Source organism: Rana temporaria, chromosome 11, assembly GCF_905171775.1.
Source record: "Rana temporaria chromosome 11, aRanTem1.1, whole genome shotgun sequence".
NCBI classification, from domain to species: domain Eukaryota; kingdom Metazoa; phylum Chordata; class Amphibia; order Anura; family Ranidae; genus Rana; species Rana temporaria.
In genome coordinates, this window is record NC_053499.1 from 120,434,166 (window position 1) to 120,460,194 (window position 26,029).

The 26,029-nt window shown below is 46.3% G+C and overlaps 3 non-coding genes across 3 annotated transcripts; all 3 read left to right on the plus strand.

The window, feature by feature from the left end:
* Positions 1-7,613: 7,613 nt before the first annotated feature.
* LOC120918081 lies at positions 7,614-7,681 on the plus strand. The gene has a single exon (XR_005744292.1). It is a non-coding gene; the product is annotated as a small nucleolar RNA SNORD31 (small nucleolar RNA).
* A 184-nt stretch (positions 7,682-7,865) lies between these two features.
* Positions 7,866-7,933, plus strand: LOC120918096. Its single transcript, XR_005744306.1, has one exon. It is a non-coding gene; the product is annotated as a small nucleolar RNA SNORD31 (small nucleolar RNA).
* Positions 7,934-16,752: 8,819 nt separating this feature from the next.
* Positions 16,753-16,817, plus strand: LOC120918055. Its single transcript, XR_005744268.1, has one exon. It is a non-coding gene; the product is annotated as a small nucleolar RNA SNORD29 (small nucleolar RNA).
* The last annotated feature ends 9,212 nt before the right edge of the window (positions 16,818-26,029 follow it).

A 26,029-nucleotide genomic window follows, 5' to 3' on the forward strand; every position in this document is an offset into this window, starting at 1 on the left:
GACTTGATGCTTTTTGTATTGGCAGTGGAGATGACCTCACTGGCTGAGTGGCGGCTGTAATATGAAGTCACTCCATCCAAGACATGTCTGTGGTTTTCATCCCTGTTCAGTAAACTGCAGCTATAGAATTGCCTGTTTGTGCTGTAAAAGCTGAAGATCAACTTTAACGATTAGGCAAAAATCAAAGCTCGTTAATGCTGTTGGCATTAGTTTAGAAGGTTCCTTTTGGTAAGTGTGGCCTCTATTGATTTCAAATCGTGTGGGTTTTTTATTATTTTTTTAAGGTTGAATAAAGACAAGTCAGTCCAGTTCATGTGTAGGTATACTTGTGCCCATGTCTACAAGTTCCCATATCCCTGTGTTGCATTTAAGATGCGCATCCAAGAGTCTTTAAAAATATTCATACTCCCTGCTTAAACCACATCATGGAAGGGAATTCCACATCCTTATTGCCCTGATGGTGAAATCTCCCTGGGCAGTTAAAGGTTAAACTGCTTCTCCAATCTCTGTGGGCCCATGTCCTCTTGCACCTTTTTTTTTTTTTTTCTCCCCCCCTGCTGGGATCACCATTGAGGTATTTGTAAATTGCTATCGTATGTCCTCAAGCATAGTTTTGCCAGCAAGAATACATTTAGTGCTTGTAGGCGTTCCTATTTCATAGGCGTTCATATTTGAGGTTCATATTTCAGTTCCCTTAATTTTGTTGCCCTTCAGTTCCAGCACATCCCTTCTGGGGACGGACTGGTGACCAGAACTGGACAGAGTGGTCTAACCAGTTTTATAAAGTGGTAGGATTATGGGTTTCTCTGGAGTAGATCCCTTTTTATGCATGTTAATATTCTGCCAGCTTTGAGCAATGGCATGCAATGTCAAGCTTCAGCTACCAATTGGCCATCTACTAGGACAGATCTTTCTCCGTCCTTGATTTCCCCATAGGTTCTCCCCTAGTAAGTAGTTTGCTTTTTTTTTTTTTTTTTTGCTTTTTTGGCCCTAGTGCATTAATTTACATTTCTCCACTTTAAACCTTATTTGCCATGTATTGGGCCACTCCATTATTTTGTTCAGGTCTTAATGTAACACTTCTATATATCCTGATGTGAAGTTATTGCCCTGCTTAATTTTGTCATCTGATGATTGAATAGAATTGGTCCCAAGACAGAACCTTGGGGAACCCCCCACTTGCCACTCCAGACCAGTCAGTGTTTATCACCACCCTTTGGACCTGTCCCTGTAACCAGTTTTTTTAATCCGAGAACAAACCTTGTGGTCCATGCCTTCAGACCTCGGCTTGTAACTTAACTAGTTACCGACCGCCCACCGTCATTCTACGTCGGCACTTTAAAGATGAATATCTCGGTAACGGCAGCAGCTGCTGCCACAACCGAGATATTCATCTCTTCAGTGGGCGGCCGTGTAAACGATAACGGCGGTCTCCGTCGGATTCGCCACGAGATCGCAGTTAACAGTGGCGGGAGAGGGGTCCCGCGCCCTCCGCCGCTTACCGTAGCGGCGGAGATCGGGACCGTTCGGCAGCTGAGCGGGGTTACGAGTGAAGGAAAAATCTCCTTCACCCGTAGCTCTGCTGGGCGGAAGTGACGTCAAAACGTCAGTCCCGCCCAGCCTCTTAAAGCAACATTTTTTTTTTGTCATTTAAGCCTAAATATGAGATCTGAGGTCTTTTTGACCCCAGATCTCATATTTAAGAGGACCTGTCATGATTTTTTCTATTACAAGGGATGTTTACATTCCTTGTAATGGGAATAAAAGTGATAATTTTTTTTTTATTTCAGTGTTAAAAATTGTAAAATAAATACGAAAACCCCCAAAAAATTATTTTAAAGCGCCCCGTCCCAACGAGCTCGCACGCAGAAGCGAACGCATACGCGAGTAGCGCCCGCATATGAAAACGGTGTTCAAACCACACAAGTGAGGTATCGTCGCGATCGTTGGAGCAATAATTCTAGGCCTACTCTGTAACTCAAAAAATGCAACCTGTAGAATTTTTTAAACGTCGCCTATCGAGATTTTTAAGGGTAAAAGTTTGACGCCATGCCACGAGCAGGCGCAATTTGTAAGCGTGACATGTTGGGTATCATTTTACTCGGCGTAACATTATCTTTCACAATATGTAAAAAAATTGGGCCAAATTTATTGTCTTATTTTTTAATTTAAAATTTTTTTTTTTCCAAAAAAAGTGTGCTTGTAAGACCGCTGCGCAAATACGGTGTGACAAAGTATTGCAATGACTGCCATTTTATTCTCTAGGGCAGGTATATGCAATTAGCGGACCTCCAGCTGTTGCAAAACTACAAGTCCCATCATGCCTCTGCCACTGGTTGTCATGCTTGTGGATGTCAGTCTTACAATGCCTCATGGGAGTTGTAGTTCTGCAACAGCTGGAGGTCCGCTAATTGCATATCCCTGCTCTAGTGTTATAGCAAAAAAAATGTTTTAGTCTCGTAAACACCGAATCTGAAAAACAGGCTCGGGGCTATAGTGGTTAAGCGCTTATGGGGGGGGACTATCAAATGCTTTTGCAAAATCCAGGTGCACTAAATCCATGGGCCTTCCCCTGGCTAGATGGCAGCTCATGTCCTCGAATGTTTGGTCCGGCAGAAACATTTCGTAAACCCATGCTAACTACTATGTTTTTTTTTTTTTTTTTATGGTCACTTTTCCCTCCAATTTATTTATGGTTGTTGGGTTGACTGGCCTGTAGTTTTCCAGGTGTTTTGTCTGTTCTGTTTCTTGAATGTTGGTACCACAATGGCTTTTCTCCAATCAGCTGGTGCAATTCCTGTGAGTATGCTGTCTGCAAAGCTTATGAACAATGGTCTGGCTATAACTTGACAGTTCTGAGGGCTCTTGTGTCTAAGCCATCCTGTCCTGGTGATTTGTTTAAAGTTTTAGTCTTGACTCAACTGTTGGCTACCTACTGAGGGGAAGGTGTTTAGTACTTCTACAGAAGTTTGCAAGTTGCAATGAAATTGGAAAGTAGTGCAGGAAACGTTTTTATATTTTTCATTGATGCAATATGAACAGTTCCATTGATGGTAATGTGATAAATCGCACCACATTGCCAAGTCACTGGTGTGAATGGGGGCTTGGTATACCTTACTCAGTCTAGTTGAGTGTATCTGGCTGGTCAATCTGTCATGAAACCCACTTTATACAGCCCATCTGCAAATAAATGCCTAGAAGGTGGGTAAAGGCTTACTATTCACATTGGAAGGCATCTCTGCAGATTTTCTCTAGTCCATAAATGTGTCCTAGAGAACTTTTGGCTCTAATGCAGTTATTTTAGAACTTTTTAATTTTGTGTAGAGGAGATTAGAACACCTGTCAGGTTTTTATTCTGTCTGTGCGCCCCATTCAACCTTTTCTCCTAACTTTCAATGATATTTAAGAATGCCAAATTTTGATCTTCCAATGGGGACACGAGTTCTTTGGGACAGGAAGTGAAGAGAAATCGCCCCATGGGACAAAGGCAGAAATAAACCTTACAGGGGTTACAACCCTCCCATCTAAAATGAGATGTTGCTTTTTTTTACCTCCTGATTCCGCTAGTCTACAGCAGTACAGCTTTCTGCTGATGTGTACCAGATTAAGAGCCCATTCACATCTAGGCGAAAAAACGCCCGACGCCGGATGCTTGTGTCGCTAGAGGGGAGAATTCCCATTGCTGTCTATGGAGATGGTTCACATCTCATAGACGCCGTAAGCCTGTCGCCTGAAAAAAAGTCCCGGACCCTTTTTTTCCGGCGACATTGGCGTTCGGCCATTGACGGCAATGGGAAGGATTTGAAAAAAAAAGATACACTATTCGCGGCAAAATACGCAGCGTTGCTACAATCTGAAGATGGCTCCCCACAGCATTACAGGTGAGCAGTAAAGACTTGAATGTAGGGTACAATGTGGTTGGTCATCAGTGATGATCTATATAGACAAGCATATATCTGACTTGTCAGTGAATGTAACCTTTTGTTCTGAGATGATAGACTAGAAAGGCCGGCTTCTGTTTTTAAATTTCAACACTTGACTAGTTTCTCTCTCCTCAGGGTGCCTCTTCATTTTGATGTATGGTGAAGATGAAGACTACATCATATGGGTAGGTGTCATGACTCGATGAGGCTTTTTGAGAGGGCAATATTTGCTTGTAGAAATGAACAGCAAGTCCTGCAGTCACTATGAAGTAGAGCTGAACCTAAAATCTAGTTTTGAATATTAAAATGGGTTGTATTTGTTTAGCACAACACTGCTTCATATCTGATATTTTAGGCACCTTTTTTTAATTCAAACCTCCAGTACAGTTTACTAAGTACATGCCACCCAATTCTGCCTTTGGTTAGATTACTGGATTACATTGAGGTCAAGGGATGGTGTATAAAAAGCAGTAACACAATGTAATGGATGATGGCGTAGTTGGTGCTACATTAGTTACTAACTTGTGTCATCCTGTTGGCTAGGATTTTATCCTCTGCATCCATAAAGTGGTTCTAAGCCCCTGGTCACAATGCAATTTGGCAGTTTCAAATTGCATGACAAGTTGCACCCTATTGTCTGCATTGGAAGCAGTCAAATGTTGGCTTTGCACCAATCTTTGAAAGTAGTTTCTACACTATAAGCTAGTTCAGGAGTGACTTGCATAGAAATCTGCATGAAGTCTCTCAGATGCCTTCCAAGTTGCACCTGAAGTAGCACTGAATTGCTACTTTGAAATTGGGCTACCTCGGTTGACGTAGCACAATTTCATTGTTGTGGCCAGGGTGTAAATGGTAGTGTTGTTCATTTTTTTTTTTTCATACAACTTAATGTATTCTCTGCATTAAAGTAAACATTTGTAGCTTCCCTTGCAGCCCCCTAAATACTAGGCCTTATCTTAAGTCTGGTGCTGTGCACTGTGAAGCAGCTCTTCTTTCCTGTCTCACAGGCTTGGCTGAGCATTGACTGGCCATTGGCTCCTGCTGCTGTCGGTCAAAACCTGGGCAGGGCTGAGCCATGCAGTCTAACTGGAGGTAACCAGCCTGGCTCAGAATTAAGCACGAGTTCTCCCCTTAGAAAGGAGCCAGGTGTGCCAGCAGGGGACCTGTGAAGAGGATTGCAGCTGCTCTGTATTAATACAATTTAAGATTAAATAAATGGAACATGTAATGAAGGAAAATTCAGGCTTACGATTCCTTTAAAGCTTATTGGACTCAATCTTTACTATGGCAAAACCATAACCTGAAATCTGAGTCTTGGTGAACTGACCCCCTAATCTGGCTTTGTGAACAAACAGGAGGAGCTTTCTGCCATGAAATTGTTTTTGGGAGAAAGCTAGACTTTACCAATATTTCTAGGGCTTCTAAAGCGGTAACATGCTCTTGAATAGGATCATGTAAAAGGCAGCTTTTGCTGGTCTGCCAATTTTTTATTTTATAGATGTCCAGTTAATATGCTTGTCAGAAGCTCCTACTTTTGCCCCATTGGTGTTTAAATATGTATACTTCAGCTTTGGCCATTATACTTGGTTCAGCACTACAAATTCTATTTGACATGTATGGAAACTTGCCAAACCTTGCCCTAGGCTTGTATGTTCAGTCTTGCTCCAAATGATGACTGAACAGTCTCGTTCGTCTGAAATATTTTGAAGAATATTCCTAGCATGGTGGAGTTCTGATGGAGTGTAGGTTAAAATGCTAACTTGTTGCTGCTATTACAAAGCTAATGGCCCTGTGTTCACAGGTTACACACGGAGGTCAAGGGATGGTGTATATGAAAAGCGCTGTAACATACAATGTAATAGTAACTAATGTAGCACTCACTATTCAATTATCTAACGTCTCGCGGTTACATAGGTTTGAACCCTTTAGAACCACTATATGGACGCAAAGCCCCTGGTCACACTGTAATTTGGCAGTTCCAATGCAGACAATAGGGTGCGACTTGTCATGCGATTTGAAAGCAGTCAAATGGGTGCGTTGGCGTCGCACTGATTTTGAAAGTAGTTCCTGCACTACTTTTAGCTAGTTCAGTTGTGACTTGCATAGAAATCTGCATGAAGTCTCTCAGATGTCTTCCAAGTTGCACCTGAAGTAGCACTGAATTGCTACTTTGAAATCATGCTACCTCACTTGATGTAGCATCATGATTTCAGTGCCGTGATCAGTGTGTAAAAGTTAGTGTATTTATTTTTATATATATATATATATATATTATATTAGTGTGTGTTTAATTCCTTCTCTGCATTCAAGTAAATGTTGGTAACTCCCCTTCCAGCCCCCTAAATACTCAACCTCAGCCTGATCTTGGTCCGGTACTGTGCAGCTCTTCTCCCCTGTCTTCTCCCCTTGTACTGTGCAGCTCTTATCCCCTGTCTTTCATGCTTGGCTGGCCAATGGCTCCTGCTGCTGTCAGTCAACCTGAGCATATGCGGGGCTGAGCCATGCAGTCTATCTGAATGCAAACAGCCTGGCTCAGAATTGAGCCCCCCCAGGGCCCCATTCACACCTGAGCATAGTGTTTTTAAGCAGAATGTCCTTACTGAGGATAAAAAGGAAGTGAGAAATTCAAACAAAGAAATAAAACATTTAGAAGGGAAATCGAAGGAAAAGGTAAGTGAACAAACAATGAACTAGCTTAAAAACCAATTTTAGAATAAGATGAGCCTTAACCCCTTTAAAGCAATTCAAAATCTTCACTATGGCAAAACCATAACCTGAAATGTGAGTGTTTGTTCAGAAAACCAGGTTAGGTGTCAGTTCACCAACAGGAGCTTTCTGCCATGAAATTATTTTGGAGGAGAAAGTTTGACTTGATCAATATTTCTAGGGGGGTCTAAAGCAGTAACGGGCTAAATCTGAATGACCAGCAAAATCTGCCCCTTGTAATTTTTTTTTTTTTTTTAGATGTCCGTTAATATGCTTGTCAGAAGCTCCTACGTTTGCCCCATTGGTGTTTAAATATGTATACTTCAGCTTTGGCCATTAAACTTGGTTCAGCACTGCAAATTCTATTTGACATGTATGGAAACTTGCCAAACCTTGCCCTAGGCCTGTATGTTCAGTCTTGCTCCAAATGATGACTTAACAGTCTCGTTCGTCTGAAATATTTTGAAGAATATTCTTAGCATGGTGGAGTTCTGATGGAGTGTAGGTTAAAATGCTAACTTGTTGCTGCTATTACAAAGCTAATGGCCCTGTGTTCACAGGTTACACACGGTGGAACATATGATGAAGACAAGATTTCTGTGGGATAAATCGAGGTAAGCACTGTCTGCTGCATGTTTTTAAAATGCTTCTGGTCTGAAGGGATGAAATCTATGTATATGGACGACACGCGTCTCATGGCAGAGAGTCACCAAAGCCCTGATCAGACCAGATGTACCAGAGTATAGCAAACTTGGATGTGCACACTCAATGCATTTGTTACAGATCTCTGTGCCCTAGAGAAGACTTTGATGGTATGAGATAAATAAATGACGTATTTTACCTCATTGCTACTTTGATCCTAAAGCTGCATTTCTGAGTTGCTTATAAATGCAAAAAAATTGAAAGCTTATGGAGTTGGCTTATTCTAGAAGCTACGCAGCTAATTTAAATAACTTTAGCAGAAATATGATAGTGAGCACAATTGACATCATGATGACTTTTATACCGCCCCAGTCTGATGTTTGGTGACTGAGTGGTTTGTTCTGATTGTCCACATTAAGGGATGTGCTCTGAAATTTAGGATATAAACTGCTTTACATATGTACACTTGCTGGGAGATTCTGACAGTCAAATTTCCCTGTAGGTATCCCTGGCACTCTGGCGACACCAACTGGGTTTCATGTACAGGTACGTTGAGTAACCTTGCTCCAGGTACAAATATTTCATGTTTTGTAGAATTTTGTGATGACATCTTACCGCCCCAGTCTGATATTCTGTGACTGAGTGGTATATTGTGACTGAGAAATATATTCTGAGTTTGTCTATTTAACCACTACCCGACGGCCGTGTTTTTACGGCCTGCGCGCGCAGTCGGCGGTGCGCGTGCTCGCCGCATCGCTGAGATGCCGATGTGAGTGCCTGGCGGCCATGATGTGCGCCAGGCACTCGGGATCGCCGGCTACAGGGACAAGACGTGGAGCTCTGTGTAAACAGAGATCCATGTCCTGTCAGGGGAGAGAGGAGACCGATCTGTGTCCCTTGTACATAGGGACATAGATCGGTCACCTCCCCCAGTCACCTCCCTCCACACACAGAACACAATTCAGGGTACACATTTAACCCCTTTTTCACCCCCTAGTGTTAACCCCTTCAATGCCAGTCACATTTATACAATAATTAGTGCATATTTATAGCACTGATCGCTGTATAAATGTTAATGGCGCCAAAAATGTGTCAAAAGTGTGCGATGTGTCCGCCATAATGTCGCAGTCACGAAAAAAATGCTGATCGCCGCCATTAGTAGTAAAAAAAGATAATAAAAAATAATTATGTCCCCTATTTTGTAAGCGCAAGTGGTAAGGCTAGCCATTGGCTTGCCTGGGTTTGTGGGAAGAGCGTGGGGCTTCTTATTCTCCTCCTCTTCTCCCAGCACGCGTCGGCGCTGCTTCCGGGTTGCAGGGGTCAGCACGCGTCACTTCCGGTTCCGGGTATCCTCCATTCGGTCGTTGCCGGACATCGTGGGCGGTCAAATGCCGTCGGCTGGCAGCGTTCGCCCATGTCGGCGTGTGTGTGGGCTTGCTCCCCTCCCTTCGGTGCACTCCGGCTGGTGCGTCCTCCGTGTGCGCTCCCTCGCTACTCCCTGGTCAGGTATGTCTGGGGGGGGCTGGAAGGTGGATGCGGAGGGGGGGTTTGTTGGGGCTTTTTGCAAGTGGTCGGCATGATTTTTGTCTCCTCCACCCCTCGCGCAGGGTGTCTTTTTTTTTTTTCCCTCCCTGCAGGTGCGTGAAGGTAAGTGCTGCTTCTGGGTAGGGGGAGGGGCACGGTGTCGGTAGTCTTGGCCTCTGCTTCAGGGGTACACTGGGGGGCGGTGGTTGTTAGCAGCAGTTCCCCGCAAGCGTCATGGGTCTTGCTGGGACCTGTAGTCCCACAGTGCACAGTCAGTCGGCCCTCTCTGAGCCACATGCTTTGTACCAGGGATGTCGGTGTCAGGGGTTCCGGCTGGTGGGTGGCAGGGCCCGGCTGTGGCAGGAGCAGAGTGAGTCCAGAGTGGGTATGCAAGGGGAGGGTGGGGGTCACTACTCACCGCTTAGTCACCCTGGTGAGTTGTTAGGGGGGCTGTTCACATTTAGGTCACGGCAGCACGGTGCCTACTCCTTTGGCTTCTGGGGGTCACAGGTTCCTTTGCAACAGCCTCACTTCTGGCGCAACGTGGTAGTTTGCTGGGTCAGGTCTTAGCATGTCTGTATCTGGCTTACATGCAACAGGCTCTGCGGCCTCACATCAGCTCTGGGCCATGTCCTCTCATACGGCAGGCACAAGGTTACTGGGTGCATCCTGCCCAGGGTCACTTTTCTTTCTCCACCGCAGAGCACGTTCACTCTGGGTGGGGGGTGATGGCAGGTCAGTGGTTATCGTATGGCTAATTATTCATGATGTTTTTCGCAGGTGGATTCAGCTGTGTCTGCGACAGCAAGGTGTGTCTGTTTTACATTTCAAGGGGGTTTAGTTAAATTTTACATAATCAGATCCGTCACGTCTTCGGATCAGTACGGGCTGAGTTTTTGTTTTTAATTGATTGTTCACAATCGACTCGCCTGTACATTCATACATCATACGTTGCACCACACTTACATGCCTATTTCTGCCTACCACGGTCTGTAGGTTCTAAGCCCTGAGTGTGCGTTTTTAATTACCTGTGCAGCGCCACAGGTGCTCGGGCTCGCGCTACATTCACGCAGGGGGTCATGGTCATTAGTTTCTCATGCGCTATGTTTTCGGTAGCAGCACCATACATAAGGTTGTTGCGGGGTTGTCAGGTTGGGTGGCATAGTTGACTTGTTGGTTGTTTTTTCGCAGATTTGAACATGTCTCACGTGTCAGAGAGCGAGGATCTTGGGTTTATCCCGGCCACACCGACCAGGGGCTCGGAGCAGGGCAGTTCGCCATCTTTAAGAAACTGGACTATTCCCAGGCTCATGGCCGAGCTCCGTTCCAGGGGCATTCCTTTTGCGGCCTCGGCCAGAAAGGCGAAATTGTTTAGACTCCTTTTCCCTACTCAGTCCCTACCGCAGCCATCCACCAGTGCTGAGCAGGCGTCCCTGCTCACCGCTCTGACACAAATACACAGTGCTGAACACCCTTTCATCCTCAGTTCAACTATTGCAGGACAGGATGGATGTGTTGGAGGCCCGGCCAGTCGGTGCGGAGATCCCGGCAGCTGTCTCGGTTCCTGGGCCGTCGGCTGTCCCTGCTGCGGTTACTGATGGGCAGTCTCCTCTGGCTATTCCCGCTAGTTCTGGTACGGTTCCGTCCATTTCCCGTGCCCATTTTATCCCGGCCAACCTCAAGAAAGATATCCTAGAAGGCAAGGACGTCAATTTGGCCTCGCTCCTCATTGCGTGGCAGGACGTGGTGGAGAACAAGGCGTATGCCTGCGGGGAGGTCTCGGTGGTCCTCAGGACCCGCGATCCCAGGTTAAACCGCAAGCTCATTATTGCCGAGTTCGTCCTTGCCTTCGGGGTTTTTAGGGACATTGTTTGTGGGGTTAGTCCTGCCAGGAGGGAGGAGTTGGACCTGTATTTGCATAAAATCGTGGATTTGGCTCACAAGTATGGCGGTAGCTCGTTCTACGACTACCACAGGTCCTTTTCCACCAAAGTCGCGGCCATGTGGGCGCAGTTTCAGGTGGTTTCATGTTGGAGCATCATGGACACTGAACTGTTTTGCAGGCATTTTGCTAGCCAGAAGTCTCCAACGTGTGCCACCTGCCAGTCTGCCGCACACACCGCTAACTGGTGTCCTAATGTTGATCATCTGGGGGCGGTTGGGGCTAGCAGGCCTGGGTCAGGCGGGTCTTCTTCAGGCCCGTCGGGCCTGGTGGACAAGCTTGGCAGGCCTATCCATGTGTTAGGGAAATCGCAACTATAACTACACGACCTGCAACTATAAGTCCCCATTCACATCTAGGCATTTTGTCGCCTGTAGTGCGACGCCGCTGCCGCCAGAGGGATGAAAAGACATTGCCCTCTATGGAGATGGTTCACATCTCCACGCCGAACGCCTGCCGACCTGAAAAAAGGTCCGGGCGTTCGGGAACCATCTCCATAGAGGGGCACATCTAGGGGCACTTCTAGGCGGACAATCGCTGCGTTTTGTCGCCGCAAATCGCGGTACAAAACGCCGCTATTTGCCGCCGCAATTCGCGGGACAAAACGTCGCAAATTTGTCTGCCTAGATGTGAATGGAGCCTAACCAATGCAGGTTGTTGCACGTCTGTGCGATTTGTTTTAGGGCGCACCCCAAAACTGCCTGCCCGGTCAAGCCCTCAGGGGCTTCCTGACTAAGCCAGGTGAACATCCCGCGGTTGGACTTCTGGTTAGCACGTCACCCTTCCCAGGCGATTTTTGGTGGATGGGTTTGAGGAGGGTTTCCACACTGGCCTTATCACCCTTCCATCTCAGTTGCACGAGTGTGCTAATTTGGTATCTGCCACCACTAACCCCGAGTTAATTGATGAGTTGCTAGGGGTGGAGTTGGCCAAGGGCTTCGTCATTGGGCCGTTTTTGTCCTCGCCGTTTGTCATGTGGAGGGTGAGTCCTGTTGGGGTGGCGAAGGGTAAATTTTCAAATAAATATCGCTTGGTGTACGACCTGTCTGCTCATTTATCACCTATACCCAGTTTGAACTCCCTCGTTCCGTCGGAGGAGTTTGCATTAAAGTACGCTTCTGTGGACTCTGCCATCCAGCACATATTGCAGTTAGGCGCAGGAGCTTGGTTATCCAAGGCGGAAATCTCCGATGCCTTCAAGCTCCTCCCTATCATGCCGTCTCTGTGGCAGTGGTACGGCATCAAATGACGGGGGCAGTTCTTTTTCGCGACCAAGTTGACATTCGGATCCAAAAGTAGCCCGTGGCTTTTTGACACGTTTGCCTCGGCGCTCAACTGGGTGTTGGCTGAACAGTTTGGGTGTGGCAAGGTTATGCACTACCTGGATGATTTCTTGCTGCTAGAGAGCCCGGCTCAGGCACCTAGGGATCTTGCCACGCTCACCGAACTGTTCAGGGATCTGAATGTCCCCTTGGCTGCCCACAAGATGGAGGGTCCAGCCACCACGGTTACCTTCCTAGGGATCACATTGGACACAGTACGGATGGTTGCTGGCTTGCCGCAGGACAAGCTGGTCAGGATCCGTGGGGTCATCCATGGCTTTGTTAGATCCCCAGTGTGTTCTAAGAGGAAGTTGCAGTCTCTTAGGCATGCTGAATTTTGCCATGCGCATTATCCCGCAGGGTAGGTCTTTTGTTTCTCGCCTGTTGGCACTCCTGCCGCTCTTCCGAGACGCTGACTCGAGGGTACGGTTGGAAGCCGATGCCAGGGCGGACCTGCTTATGTGGGATCTTTTCTTGCGGGACTGGAATGGGGTGTCCTTATTCATTTGACTCCCCACCCCAGCCTCCCCCAGGGTGTTTTCCGATGCCGCTGCGTCAGTGGGTTTCGCGGCCATTTTCGGGCGGCAGTGGCTCGCGGGGCCCTGGCTTCCGGAGGTGGCGGATATTCCGGGTTTTTCCCGGACGTCCGCTTTGTTCGAGATCATCCCTGTTGTGGCCGCAGCATATACCTGGGGGCCCTCGTGGTCTGGTCATACAGTTGTGTTTTTCACCGACAATGTCGCCACTGCGGCTATCATCAACAAGGGGAGGTCAGGTTCCCTCTCAATCATGGCATTCATGCGCAGGCTGACTTGGTTGGGTCTCAGGTTTAATTTTCACTTTCGGGGGGAATTTGTTAGTGGGGTGGAGAATGGGGCAGCGGACGCATTGTCCAGGTCTGATTTCCCGCATTTCTTTCGGCAGCATCCAGAGGCAGATCGGAGGGGCTTGCCGGTGCCGCCTTTTGCCCAGCTGAGGTTGGACTAAGAACCCTCGGGTCTCGGGCAGCTGACCTTATCCATGGTTCGTTGGCCTGCAACACACGCAGGGCTTATGGCACGGCTTGGAGATATTTTTGTAAATTCACGTCCATTTACCCTAGCACCAAGGGATATGATGTCAGTTATATGTTGGCTTTCATGGCGTTTTGTCATGATAGTCCATGTCTGTCTCATAATACCATCAAATTGTACCTAGCAGGCATTCAGCATTACTTTTCTCTGGCACAACCTGCATCACCGTCCATTTTTGCTTATCCCGTCAGAGCCATGCTCAGGGGTATCCAGAAGGCACAGGGGAGGCCGGTGGTGACACCTTTGCCAATCTCCGGGTCAATGATGCGAGGGTTGGCGGATTTGCTGGCCCTGTCACCTTTTGGGGTGGGTCCCAGCTTGGTCCTGGAGGCTGCGGTGTTCCTCTGTTTTTTCAGGTTCCTCAGACCAGGGGAGGTAGCTAGAGCTGGGCTCCACTCCCTGGTTCTCCGCAGAGGGGATCTCACCAGGTGGCCGGATCATTTTGCATTACAGCTGCCCAACAACAAGAACAGGCAGGTAGGGCAGGGGTTCATCGTCCAAGTTTTACAGTTCCAACATGGCCTGGTGTCCAGTGAAGGTCTTGGATCGGCTTATGGGTTCGTTGGCCGCGGCTCCCCCTGAGAGCCTCTTGCTTCCCTTTCCTACCTTGGCCCTCTCCACACCCCAGTTTATTTCCCACGTTAGAATTCTGATTGGGATGTTGGGATTCAACCCTGGTAGGTTCTCGGGGCATTCCTTCAGGATTGGCGCAGCTTCCAGGCATGGGGTCCCGGCTCATGTCATCAAGTACATGGGCCGCTGGCGATCCTCATGTTTCCATCGTTACGTCCCAGACCCCCACGCAGAGGTTAGGCAGGCTTTTGCGGTTTTGTTGGTTTAAGCATGTTTCTGTTCTATTGTCATTAAACTATTTACTGTACCTAAATTGGTGTCTCTTTGCCCTCTTTTAGGCGTACCCTCACGGGCGACCACGGCACACCTCAGGTAGCTAGGGTTGGGCGCTGGTTACTATCCAGTATTCAGGCTCCGATCACAATAACTTTTGCGCAAACCAGACGCTTCTTGCGATTTTTTTTTTTAACCAAAAATATGTAGAAGAATACGTATCACCTAGACTGAGAAAAAAATGTATTTTTTTTAAAGATTGGGCTGTTTATTACAGCAACAAGTAAAAAATATTTTTTTTTATTTCAAAATTGTCGCTTGGTGAATTATGACATGTGAAATAAAACATACATTGATAAGTGCATAACACCCATATGAGTAATGCTGATCAAAGTTCATGTGAAAGAAAAATATAAATATACTATATATGCATGCATATAAACCTCAGTGCAAAACACATGTGATGAATCCAAAAAAGTTCATAAAGTGTTCAATCTCCATGCAATTCCAATATAAATCACAGGTTTATATGCATGCACACTTAATATATTTATATTTTTCTTTCACATGAACTTTGATCAGCATTACTCATATGGGTGTTATGCACTTATTATCAATGTGTATAAATAAATGGTGATTCTGCGCAACATATCACACTAATGGAATAGTGATATCACATAAGCAAGATAAATGTAAGAGCTGACAAATAATCAGCATATAGTATTAAATGCAAAGAGAATAGTGAGTCCAAATATAAATATATATATACTCAAATAGTGAATAGTGAGTCCAAAATATATAATACTCATAAGGCGAATGTGCAAAAATATATAAAGAATATTGTGCAAAAAAACCGGAATGGAAGTTCAATCCCAATAGTAAACACAAATCAGCTGTCAGGGCAGATATTCTGAATGCACTGGATGAAGGTGAGCACCAGCTCTATGGTGTGAGTGCACGGCCGTGCGATAGAAGATAAACCAGATCCCTGGCTGAGCTCCCGGGACTCTTACCTCTCAGCCCTCCTAAATGGGCATTGATGTACAGGTCACTCGCAGCCTTCTATGGGTGGTCCCTGATGTTTCCTCTCTTGATCTGATGGATCCTTCCTTAATTGGGACAGATGCTCCTCGAAACCAGATGGATGATGTGGGTTAGAGAGAGAGAGAGGGGACTCCCATAGTGAGGTAACGTTTGGTGCAGGTAAAATATGTTTGAGGAAAAACCTGCACTTACATTAAAAGAAAAATAAAAGTGCAACGAGGAAACAAACAAGCGGCGTTTGAATCGCCAGCTTACGTCACTCCGGGTGTACGTCCTCCAATTCCTACGCGTTACGACACCACGTGTCTTCGTCTGGGGGATTCCCCAGACGAAGACACGTGGTGTCGTAACGCGTAGGAATTGGAGGACGTACACCCGGAGTGACGTAAGCTGGCGATTCAAACGCCGCTTGTTTGTTTCCTCGTTGCACTTTTATTTTTCTTTTAATGTAAGTGCAGGTTTTTCCTCAAACATATTTTACCTGCACCAAACGTTGCCTCACTATGGGAGTCCCCTCTCTCTCTCTCTCTTATAACCCACATCATCCATCTGGTTTCGAGGAGCATCTGTCCCAATTAAGGAAGGATCCATCAGATCAAGAGAGGAAACATCAGGGACCACCCATAGAAGGCTGCGAGTGACCTGTACATCAATGCCCATTTAGGAGGGCTGAGAGGTAAGAGTCCCGGGAGCTCAGCCAGGGATCTGGTTTATCTTCTATCGCACGGCCGTGCACTCACACCATAGAGCTGGTGCTCACCTTCATCCAGTGCATTCAGAATATCTGCCCTGACAGCTGATTTGTGTTTACTATTGGGATTGAACTTCCATTCCGGTTTTTTTGCACAATATTCTTTATATATATATTTTTGCACATTCGCCTTATGAGTATTATATATTTTGGACTCACTATTCACTATTTGAGTATATATATATTTATATTTGGACTCACTATTCTCTTTGCATTTAATACTATATGCTGATTATTTGTCAGCTCTTACATTTATCTTGCTTATGTGATATCACTATTCCATTAGTGTGATATGTTGCGCAGAATCACCATTTATTTATATTCCTGTTTTATGTCATGTAAACATAATTAGGTTTTGCTGCACTATATATTTTTGGTGGATTCACTCATTTAGGATCCATTTTAGCGCAAAAGCACTTGTCACTTTATTATCAATGTGTGTTTTCTTTCATATGTCATAATTTTTGATCACTCTATCTGATATTTAGTTCACGCAGCGCAGCTCAATTTTTATATATTCTGTTTGTTTTATCTGACATTTTTTTGCTGCAGCAGCACTTTTTCACTCGCCGATTTCAATATCGTTTGGAATTGGTTTACAATTGGATATCAATTATTCCATACTCAACTTAGACTTGCGCAGTATTTTCCCACTACCCTATTTTTGTTTATAGCGCAAAAAATAACCGCAGAGGCAATCAAATACCACCAAAAGAAAGCTCTATTTGTGGGGAAAAAAGGACGTCAATTTTGTTTGGGAGCCACGTCGCACGACCGCGCAATTGTCAGTTAAAGTGATGCAGTGCCACAAGCTGAAATTTCACCTGGTCAGGAAGAGGTATATGTGCCCAGTAAGGAAGTGGTTAAAGAGGTACTCTGAAATCCTTTCCCTGTCCTAAAGATCTTTCTCTTTACAGAAAATAAAACTGCTCCATCCTGTGGGGTAAGTATTTTGGGGGTCAGGTGTAGTTGGAGTTCACTGCAGTGATGAGTCAAACTAGCTCACTTTGAAAAATAATGAAACGCTTCGAACTCCTGAGCAGTGTCTACTGTAAAGATGTGTTTTTTTTTTTTTTTTAAGTTGAACTTAAAATTATATAAATACTTGACTGCACATCTGAACAATTAATCTGCAAATTTGTAGAGCCGCTGTAATTAGTAGATGCTACCACTGCTTCCCAGTGATCAATGTTTATGCAACCCATTTATAGACTGGGGCTTCAGAATTGCCTACAATCCTAGTTAACGTTCTTGTGTAGCAGTGGGTCCAACTGAAGGCTTTGCTCGTGATCTCTTGGAATCTCGTTCGTCTTAATTCTGAGACCTTTTTATAACTGACAGTTTAAAAATTTGGCTTTGTGTTCTTGGTTGCTTGATGTTGCAGATGTCTCACCTGCTGAATCTTTTTAACAGGTATCGATGGTCGGTACTACATGGGGATGGCCAGAACTAAAGACATGACACATGTAAGCTTTGCAACTTAAATATGTGAATAGGGCAAAAACGTTGACATGCTCCCCAACAGTTAATCATAATGCTTGTGGGGGACACAATGATGAAGAATCCATTATACCCTGAGCTGGCCTTGTGTTGGCTGTGACAAGGATCGTCGCTATACTGAAGAGATCCCCTTTAGCTGTAGAATCAGACTAGTTTTTGTAACGACATGCGTCTTTCATATTTCACTTTTGTTTTTCAGCTTTCAACTGGAGGAAAATTGGTTTAAGGTAAGACTTGAAAATTGAATAGGTGTAATATGCGGAGTTTGGCTATGAGTTGCTCATTGTATCAAATGGATTCACCTGGCTATACAATATGCACCTAGTCCTTAAGGCTAATCTTCAGCTAAGAGGTACCAAGCCATTTGATTCTACACTGGTACTACCAGAGAAAGGGGAACACTTAGTCGGTTCACACTGCAGCGGCATGACTTCGGGGGCGACTCTGCAAGTCGTCCTGAGGATGACTTCAGAGGCGATTTGCAAAACGACTTCTGTATAGAAGTCAGGGCAGGCCTCCCCCGAAGTCGTACAGGAACCTTTTTTATAAGTTGGAGCGACTTGCGTCGCTCCTATTAGAACGGATCCATTGCCTTCAATGGGACGCGACTCGTCAGGCGGCTGAGCCGCCTGACGTGTCGCCCCAGTGTGAACTGGGTCTTAATTGGGCTAGTACTGTAAAGGTAAAAACGGGGCATAAATTTGTCTGAGTTGTAAATGTTTATAGTTGGCAGCATGATGGAGGGGTCCACAGTACTAGCTCTGCTGAGATAAGGTTAAACTAAAAGGTGAAACGGGGCATTGATTTGCTTGAAGAGCTCTACACGTTTATAGTCTTTCTCTTCCGTTCATGGACGGACACAGTAGCATCTGACCTTAGGGTATTATCCCTCCCTTCTAGGAGATTGACTAGGCAGAAAAACAGCATGTTAAGTGTTAAACACTCCACACAGTACAATACCTCCCAGGGGGCGGTTTCCCCGGGTACATCCCCCACTCTCTGCTCCCCCAGTTTTTTTGTGCCTAGCAAAGGAGATGACATGGCTCCTCTGGGCCCATGTGCTCTGGGGATTTTTTTTGCAATTATCTTGCTTTTCTTTTTGTGTTCCTACATTTTTGGATCCTGAGATCTACAATTAACTGCTGACTGGGTGACAGGCTGGATCCTTGTTGTCCCCCCAAGTTCGGCCATCGAGCGTGTGCCGGCCTTTAGCTACGTGCTGGGCCGTCCACGACATGCCCCGTTGCTCCAGGGGTGGCCGGGAGGCTATACGCTCCAGGGAACACATGACCGGGCTCTATGTCCGTGTCGATGTACTGGGCCGACAGCTGTGCCGTAACTGTGAGGACGTTTGTTCTCTCCAGGATGCCTCCAGCTGGTGGTCGCAGGACGGGTAAGTAGCAGTCCCCTTGCTTTGGCGGGGTGGTGCGGCTGGTGCATTCCTGGGGAGGTAGATTGGGGGGTCCGCCCTGCTTTCCTCTCCCTCCTTTCCCCATGTTCTGGGTGTCGGGTTCCATCCGGTGGCTGTGTCTGCTTGGGGGGGGCTGTTTTTCTGCAGTGTGCGGGGAGGGCCTGCCCCATTTTCTTGTAGCCCACATACTTTTTGCATGTTGGCGGCCATTTTGGAAGGGGTTTTTGCCTCTAGTGGCTAAAATGGAGCGAACGGCTCCAGCACACTTCCTGAAGGATGGCACAGCACGGAGCAGCGCTCTGGGGCAGACAGCAGCAGTACAGACTTGGTCGGGTGGTGAGTCCTCTAGGGGGGTCCCATGTTCTCTGCTGCGGCCGGGAGGCCTGTGGGTCTTGCCTTGCACTCCATGGGTGGCAAAAGGGTGGGTCAGCATGGCACCCGAACCGGATGCTTCTCCCCCAGACATGCCAGAGTTAACCCTTAGTGTCCCTGTGGCCTCTGTGGATGCTATGACGGCAGTCCTAGAGACATTTGTTGCCGGGATTGAAGCGGCGTGTGGCCAGAGGGGGGTAAAAATTGCCCCCTCCACCGCCTTCTTCTGGGGATGCCTCTGACACGGAATCGGGCCCAGCTACTGTTCCCGACCTTGGTTCCGAGGTGTCAGAGGATGCAGGCCTAGTCCACACACAGTGAGGATGACTGCATCAGGGTCGGCGGAATGATAGGGCGCTAGTGGGAGCTCTTATCACTGTGGTGCGGGTTACTCAGAAAATTGAGGATTCGGCGGAGACATCAGATGCCGGTCCCTTTTTGGGTTCCGCAAGCCGGTCCACACTGCGAAGGTGTTTCCTTGTGTTCCTTATTTGGAAACATTGTTGTACAAGGAATGGGATCGGCCGCAAAAATGTTTCCGTTCCAAAATGCTTTGCGGTCCATTATCCTTTTGAGGAGGACTTCCTAAAAAGTCCTTTCAATTAAATTTCAATTTGTGGCCCTCCCTTTCGGCCTGGCTTCGGCGCCAAGGGTTTTCACCATGGTGCTGGCTCCGATTCTGGCCTTGCTGAGGCAGCGCGGGATACCTATTGTAGGATACCTGGACGACCTGCTTCTGAGAGCTTCTTCAAGCTCAGAATTGGAGGTGGATGTGTATCACCTGCCAGAACCTCCTGGAATTCAGTTGGCTGCTAAATGTCCAGAAGTCAGTGTTGGTCCCGTCTCAGCGTCTGGAATACCTGGGGTTGGTCCTGGATTCCTCACAGGCGAGAGTTTTAATTCCCATGGAGAAACTACAGACACTGCAATCTGCAGTGCAGCCGTTGGCGACATAGAAGTGGTCGTCGCTTCGCTTTTGAATGCAAGTTCTGGGTCTGATGGTGGCCTCCTTCAAGGCAGTTCCATATGCTCAATTCCACACTCGAGTGTTACAGAGAAATTCTGTCGTGTTGGGACAGGCTCCCTTCGTCTCTGGATTGCCAAGTCCGGTTGAGTCGCCTGGTCAGGTCCTCCCTAGTGTAGTGGCTGACATCTCCGGTACTTCGGGCCGGAAAGTCGTTCCTGCCGTGCCACTGGACGGTGGTCACGACAGATGCCAGTCTCTCCGGCTGGGGGCGAGTCTGGGGTGTTCTGTCAGCCCAGGGGCGCTGGACTCGGGAGTCCTGCCTGCCAATCAATGTCCTGGAACTCCGGGCGATCAGGCTGTGCCTCTCCAAGTGGTCTCTGAGACTGCAGGGTCGCCCGGTCAGTATTCAGTCGCACAAAGCCACGGCTGTGGCGTATGTCAATCATCAAGGGGGCACACGGCTGCAGCGGCGGAAGTCACTCATCCTCCGGTGGGCCGAAAAGAACGTTCCGGCTCTTTCGGCTGTGTACATTCCAGGGGTACAGAACTGGCAGGCCGACTACATAAGTCGCCAAACGCTAGTCCAAGGAGAATGGTCACTACACCGGATGTGTTTCAGAGTCTGTGTCTGAAATGGGGCACTCCAGACGTGGTCTAGAGACCCGTGGGCGGACGCGTTGGTGGCACCGTGGGGTCATTATCACCTAATCTACGCCTTTCCTCCTCTGAAGCTTCTTCCTCGTCTGCTACGCAGAGTGGAAGCCGAGGGGCTACCATCAATCCTAATTGCTCCGGATTGGCCTCGCTGCCCCTGTTACGCGGATCTGGTGCGTCTGGTGGCAGACGTTCCTTGGCGCCTGCCTCTGAGAGGATCTTCTGTCGCAGGGTCCTATCATTCATCCTGCTTTACAGTTGTTGGCTTTAACGGCGTGGCTATTGAAAGCCAGGTGCTAAAGGATCGAGGTCTGTCGGACTCGGTGATCTCTACCATGCTGCGGGCGCGGAAGTCTACTTCATTGAAGATTTACCATCGTAGGTGGAAGGCTTACATCTGTGAGGAGATGAATTGGCACCCCCATACATAAGTGTTGTCCTGGATTCTGCTGTTCTTACAGCTGTTCTTGCAGCGTGGAGTGGATCAGGCTCTCGCCTTAAGTTCGATTAAGGGGCAGATTTCGGCCTTGGCTGTTTTCTTTCAGCGACCCTTGGCGGCGCACTCTCTGGTGCGTACGTTTGTACAGGGGGTTCGACATGTGGCCCCTCCTGTGCGTCCTCCACTGCCTCCATGGGACTTGAATTTAGTCCTCTCGGTGCTTCAACAGTCGCCGTTTGAGGACATTGGGGAAATCCCTTTATTGAATCTTTCCCAGAAGGTGTTTTTTTTGGTGGCAATTACATCGGTCAGACGGGTTTCTGAATTAGCGGCCTTGTCTTGCAAGGCCCCTCACTTGGTCATCCACAGGGATAAGGTGGTGCTGCAGCAGTCATTCCTTCCTAAGGTTGTTTCGGCCTTTCACATTGAGGACATTTTTCTTCCATCCTTGTGTCCTCGGCCGGCGAACCAAAAGGAGGCTACGTTGCATTCCTTGGACGTAGTTCGAGCCCTACGGGTGTACCTATCTGCTATGGCTCCGTTTCGAAGGTCGGATTCACTGTTCGTGTCGGTGACTGGTCCTAAGAAGGGTCTGGCGGTCTCGTTGGCCACCATTTCTAGGTGGATCAGGCAGGTCGTGCTTCAGGCCTATGCCCTAAAGGGGCGGGCGCCCCCCTTCCCGGTTACGGCACATTCGAACAGGGCGATAGGTGCCTCTTGGGCTTTCCGCCATCAAGCGTCTGTTTTACAGGTGTATAATGCAGCGACCTGGTCGTCCACACCTTTTCAAAGTTTTACAAGGTGGATGTGAGTGCATCTTCAGATGCCTCCTTTGGCCGCAATGTTTTGCAGGCGGCTGTTTAAGGTTGAAGTTCCTCCGTTGAACTCTGGTTTGTTTGGGGTGAAGTTGGTTTGCTGTGTTTTCCCACCCCTCGATTTTTGACACTGCTTGGGGACGTCCCTAAGGTCAATTGCTGCTGTCCATGAACGGAAGAGAAAATAGGATTTTTGTACTCACCGTAAAATCCATTCTCTGAGTTCATGGACGGACACAGCACCCACCCCTCTGTACTGCTTGTTTACGAACTGAGGCTGCAGAGGATGGGGGATGTACCTGGGGGAACCGCCCCCTGGGAGGTACTGTGTGGAGTGTTTAACACTTAACATGCTGTTTTTCTGCCTAGTCGATCTCCTAGAAAGGAGGATAATACCCTAAAATCAATTGCTGCTGTGTCCGTCCATTAACTCAGAGAAATTGATTTTACGATGAGTACAAAAATCAAATTTTTTCCGACATCATGCGTCGGTCTCACAGGTGTGTGAGGCGGTGACTTACTTGTCCGTTCATGCTTTTTCCAGAATTTGCATGGTTGCTGTGAGTGCATATTCTGATGCTTCTTTCGGCCGCTAGTTTTTGCAGGTGGCTGTTTAGAATTGCACCTCCTCCATTGAGAAGCTCTGCTTGTTTTGGGGTGAAGTTAAAATTGGTTTTACTGATATATTTCCCACCCCTCGTTTTTGACACTGCTTGGGGACGTCCCACTTGTCAAGATTTAAGGGGCTGTGTCCGTCCATGGACGATGAGAGAAAATAAGATTTTTTTTTTTTTTTGTACTCGCCGTAAAATCCTTTTCTGAGTCCATGGACGGACACTGCACCCACCCCTCCTTTTTAGGTTTGTACTGCTTGTTGAGAACTGAGGCTGCATGCTGCAGTGAGGAGGGTTATGTCTGGAGTGTTTTTTTTTTTCTTCCCTTTTTGGCCCTAGTGCATTAATTTACATTTCTCCACATTAAACCTTATTTGCCATGTATTGGGCCACTCCATTATTTTGTTCAGGTCTTAATGTAACATTTCTATATCCTGATGTGAAGTTATTGCCTTGCTTAATTTTGTCATCTGTGAAAGCAGAGCTTTTTATCACATCCTCTATCATTTATGAAGATTGAATGGAATTGGTCCCAAGACAATATTTTTTTTTCTTTACAACCCCTTTTAAATCCATGGGCCTTCCCCTGTCTAGATGGCAGCTCATGTCCTCGTAGAATTTTTGGTCTGGCAGAAACAACCTTTCGTAAATCCATGGCAAATACTGATTTTTATATTTTTTTTCTAATTTTTTAGATGGTCCCTTATCCCCTCCAATTTATTTATGGATGGTGTTGGGTTGACTGGTCTGTAGTTTTCCAGGCGTTTTGTCTGTTCGGTTTCTTGAATGTTGGTACCACAATGGCTTTTCTCCAATCAGCTGGTGCAATTCCTGTGAGTGTGCTGTCTGCAAAGATTATGGACAATGGTCTGGCTATAACTTGAGGGCTCTTGTGTCTAAGCCATCCGTTCCTGGTGATTTATTTGTATGAAGTTTTAGTCTTGACTCAATTGTTGGCTACAAGGGTACGTACTGAGGGGAAGGCGTTTAGTACAGAAGTTTGCAAGTTGTCATGAAATCAGAAAAGTAGCGCAGGAAACTTTTTTTCATCGATGCAATATGAACAGTTCCATTGCTGGCAATGTGGTGTGATTTATCGCATTACAAATCACTGGTGTGAATGGGGTGCTTGTTATACCTTCCACAGTCTGGTTAAGTGTATCTGGCTGGTCAATCTGTCATGAAACCGCTTATACAGCCCATCTGCAAATTAAATGCATAGGAGGTGGGTATTGGCTTACTGTTCATGTTGGAAGGCAGATTTTTCTCTAGTCCATAAATGTGTCCTGGAGACCTTGCATGCTGTTTTAGCTCTAATGCAGTTATTTAGAACTTTTTAATGTTGTGTAGAGGGGAGATTAGAACACCTGTCGGGTTTTTATTCTGTCTGTGCGCCCCTATTCAACCTTTTCTCTTTTTTGACTTTCAATGATATTTGTAAAGAATCCCAAATTTTGATCTTCCAATGGGGACACGAGTTTTTTGGGACAGGAAGTGAAGAGAAATCACCCCATGGAATAAAGGCAGAAATAAACCTTACAGGGGTTACAACTAGGGCTGCAACTAACGATTATTTTCATAATCGATTAGTTGGCCAAATATTGTCTCGAATAATAACCTTAAAAAAATTTAAAAAAATTCTGATTTGCGTTTTTTCATTTTTTTTTGGCCAATTTGTTGTTGGGCAGATTAAAAAAACATGCATTACATGCTTTTCTGCAGCTTCTCCATTGAAGTCTATTGAACCAAAAAAAGCAGTTTTGCATTTATGTTCTTGCCCTTTCCAAATACGCAGCAGCTGAATAAAGCACAAATGTGAACGTGTCCCATAGGAAACCAGGTTATATGAACTTTAGTGTTTCTGCAAAATGCCCCAAAAAACATAGGTGTGTACCAGGCCTAAGACATTTAGCAACATAATGGGGTTAAAAAAACTAAAATTGGCCATTTATAGTACAAAAAAGCAAATCGCTACTGTAAGGGGTTCATTTTTTACTGTGGAACAGTGAAAGTAATATTTACAGTAGCGATTTCCTCTTTTTGTACTATAAAAGGTTAATTTTAGTTTTTTTTAAACTCCATTATGTTACTGGCTGATATATCGATTGACAAATAATTGATTACTATTTTCATAATCGATTAGTTTCAAGCCCTAGTTACAACCCTCCCTTACACTATCTAAAATGAGATGTTGCTTATTTTACCTTTTTACTACTTTCCCTTCTGATAGCGCTCCTAGTCTACAGCAGTACAGCTTTCTGCTGATGTGTACCAGATTAAGATGTGGTAATTTGCATTCTTGTATTCTCAGGGTTGCTACGATCTGAAGCTGGCTCCCCACAGCATTACAGGTGAGCAGTAAAGACTTGAATGTAGGATACAATGTGGTGGTCATCAGTGATGATCTATATAGACAAGCATATATCTGACTTGTTAGTGAATGTAACCTTTTGTTCTGAGATGACAGACTAGAAAGGCCGGCTTCTGTTTTTAAATTTCAACACTAAACTAGTTTCTCTCTCCTCAGGGTGCCTCTTCATTTTGATGTATTGTGAAAACGAAGACTACATCATATGGGTAGGTGTCATGACTCGAGGCTTTTTGCGAGGGCAATATTTGCTTGTAGAAATGAACGGCAAGTCCTGCATTCACTATGAAGTAGAGCTGAACCTAAAATCTAGTTTTGACCAGTAAAATGGGTCGGTGTACTTTTTTAGCACAACACTGCTTCACATCTGATATTCTAGGTACTGTTTTTTTCCAACCTCCGGTACCGGTTAGTTTACTAGGTACATGCCCCCCACTCCTACCTTCGATTTAGATTACTGGATTACATTGAGGTCAAGGGATGGTGTATATAAAAAGTGCTGTAACATACAATGTAATGGATGAGTAGTGAGTGCTACATTAGTTACTGACTTGTATCACGGTTACATAGGATTGTATCCTCTGCATCCATAAAGTGGTTCTAAGCCCCTGGTGACACTGCAATTTGGGAGTTTAAAATCGCGTGACAAGTCGCACCCTATTGGAAGCAGTCAAATGGGTGCGTTGGCGTCACACCAATTTTTGAAAGTAGTTCCTGCACTACTTTTAGCTAGTTAATGCAGATTTCTATGCAAGTCACACCTGAAGTCTCTCAGATGTCTTCCAAGTTGCACCTGAAGTAGCACTGAATTGCCACTTTGATATCATGCTACCTCACTTGATGTAGCATTTCAGTGTTGTGACCAGGGTGTAAGGGTAGTGCTTTTTTTTTTTTCTCTCTTTAATATACACCTTAATGCCTTCTCTGCATTCAAGTAAACGTTGGTAAACTTCCCTTCCAGCCCCCTAAATTTTCAACCTCAGTGTGATCTTGATCCGGTACTGTGCAGGAGCTCTTACCTGTGTCTCAGGCTTGCCTGGCCAATGGCTCCTGCTGCTGTCGGTCAACCTGAGCATGTGCGGGGCTGAGCCATGCAGTCTGGATGCAAACAGCCTG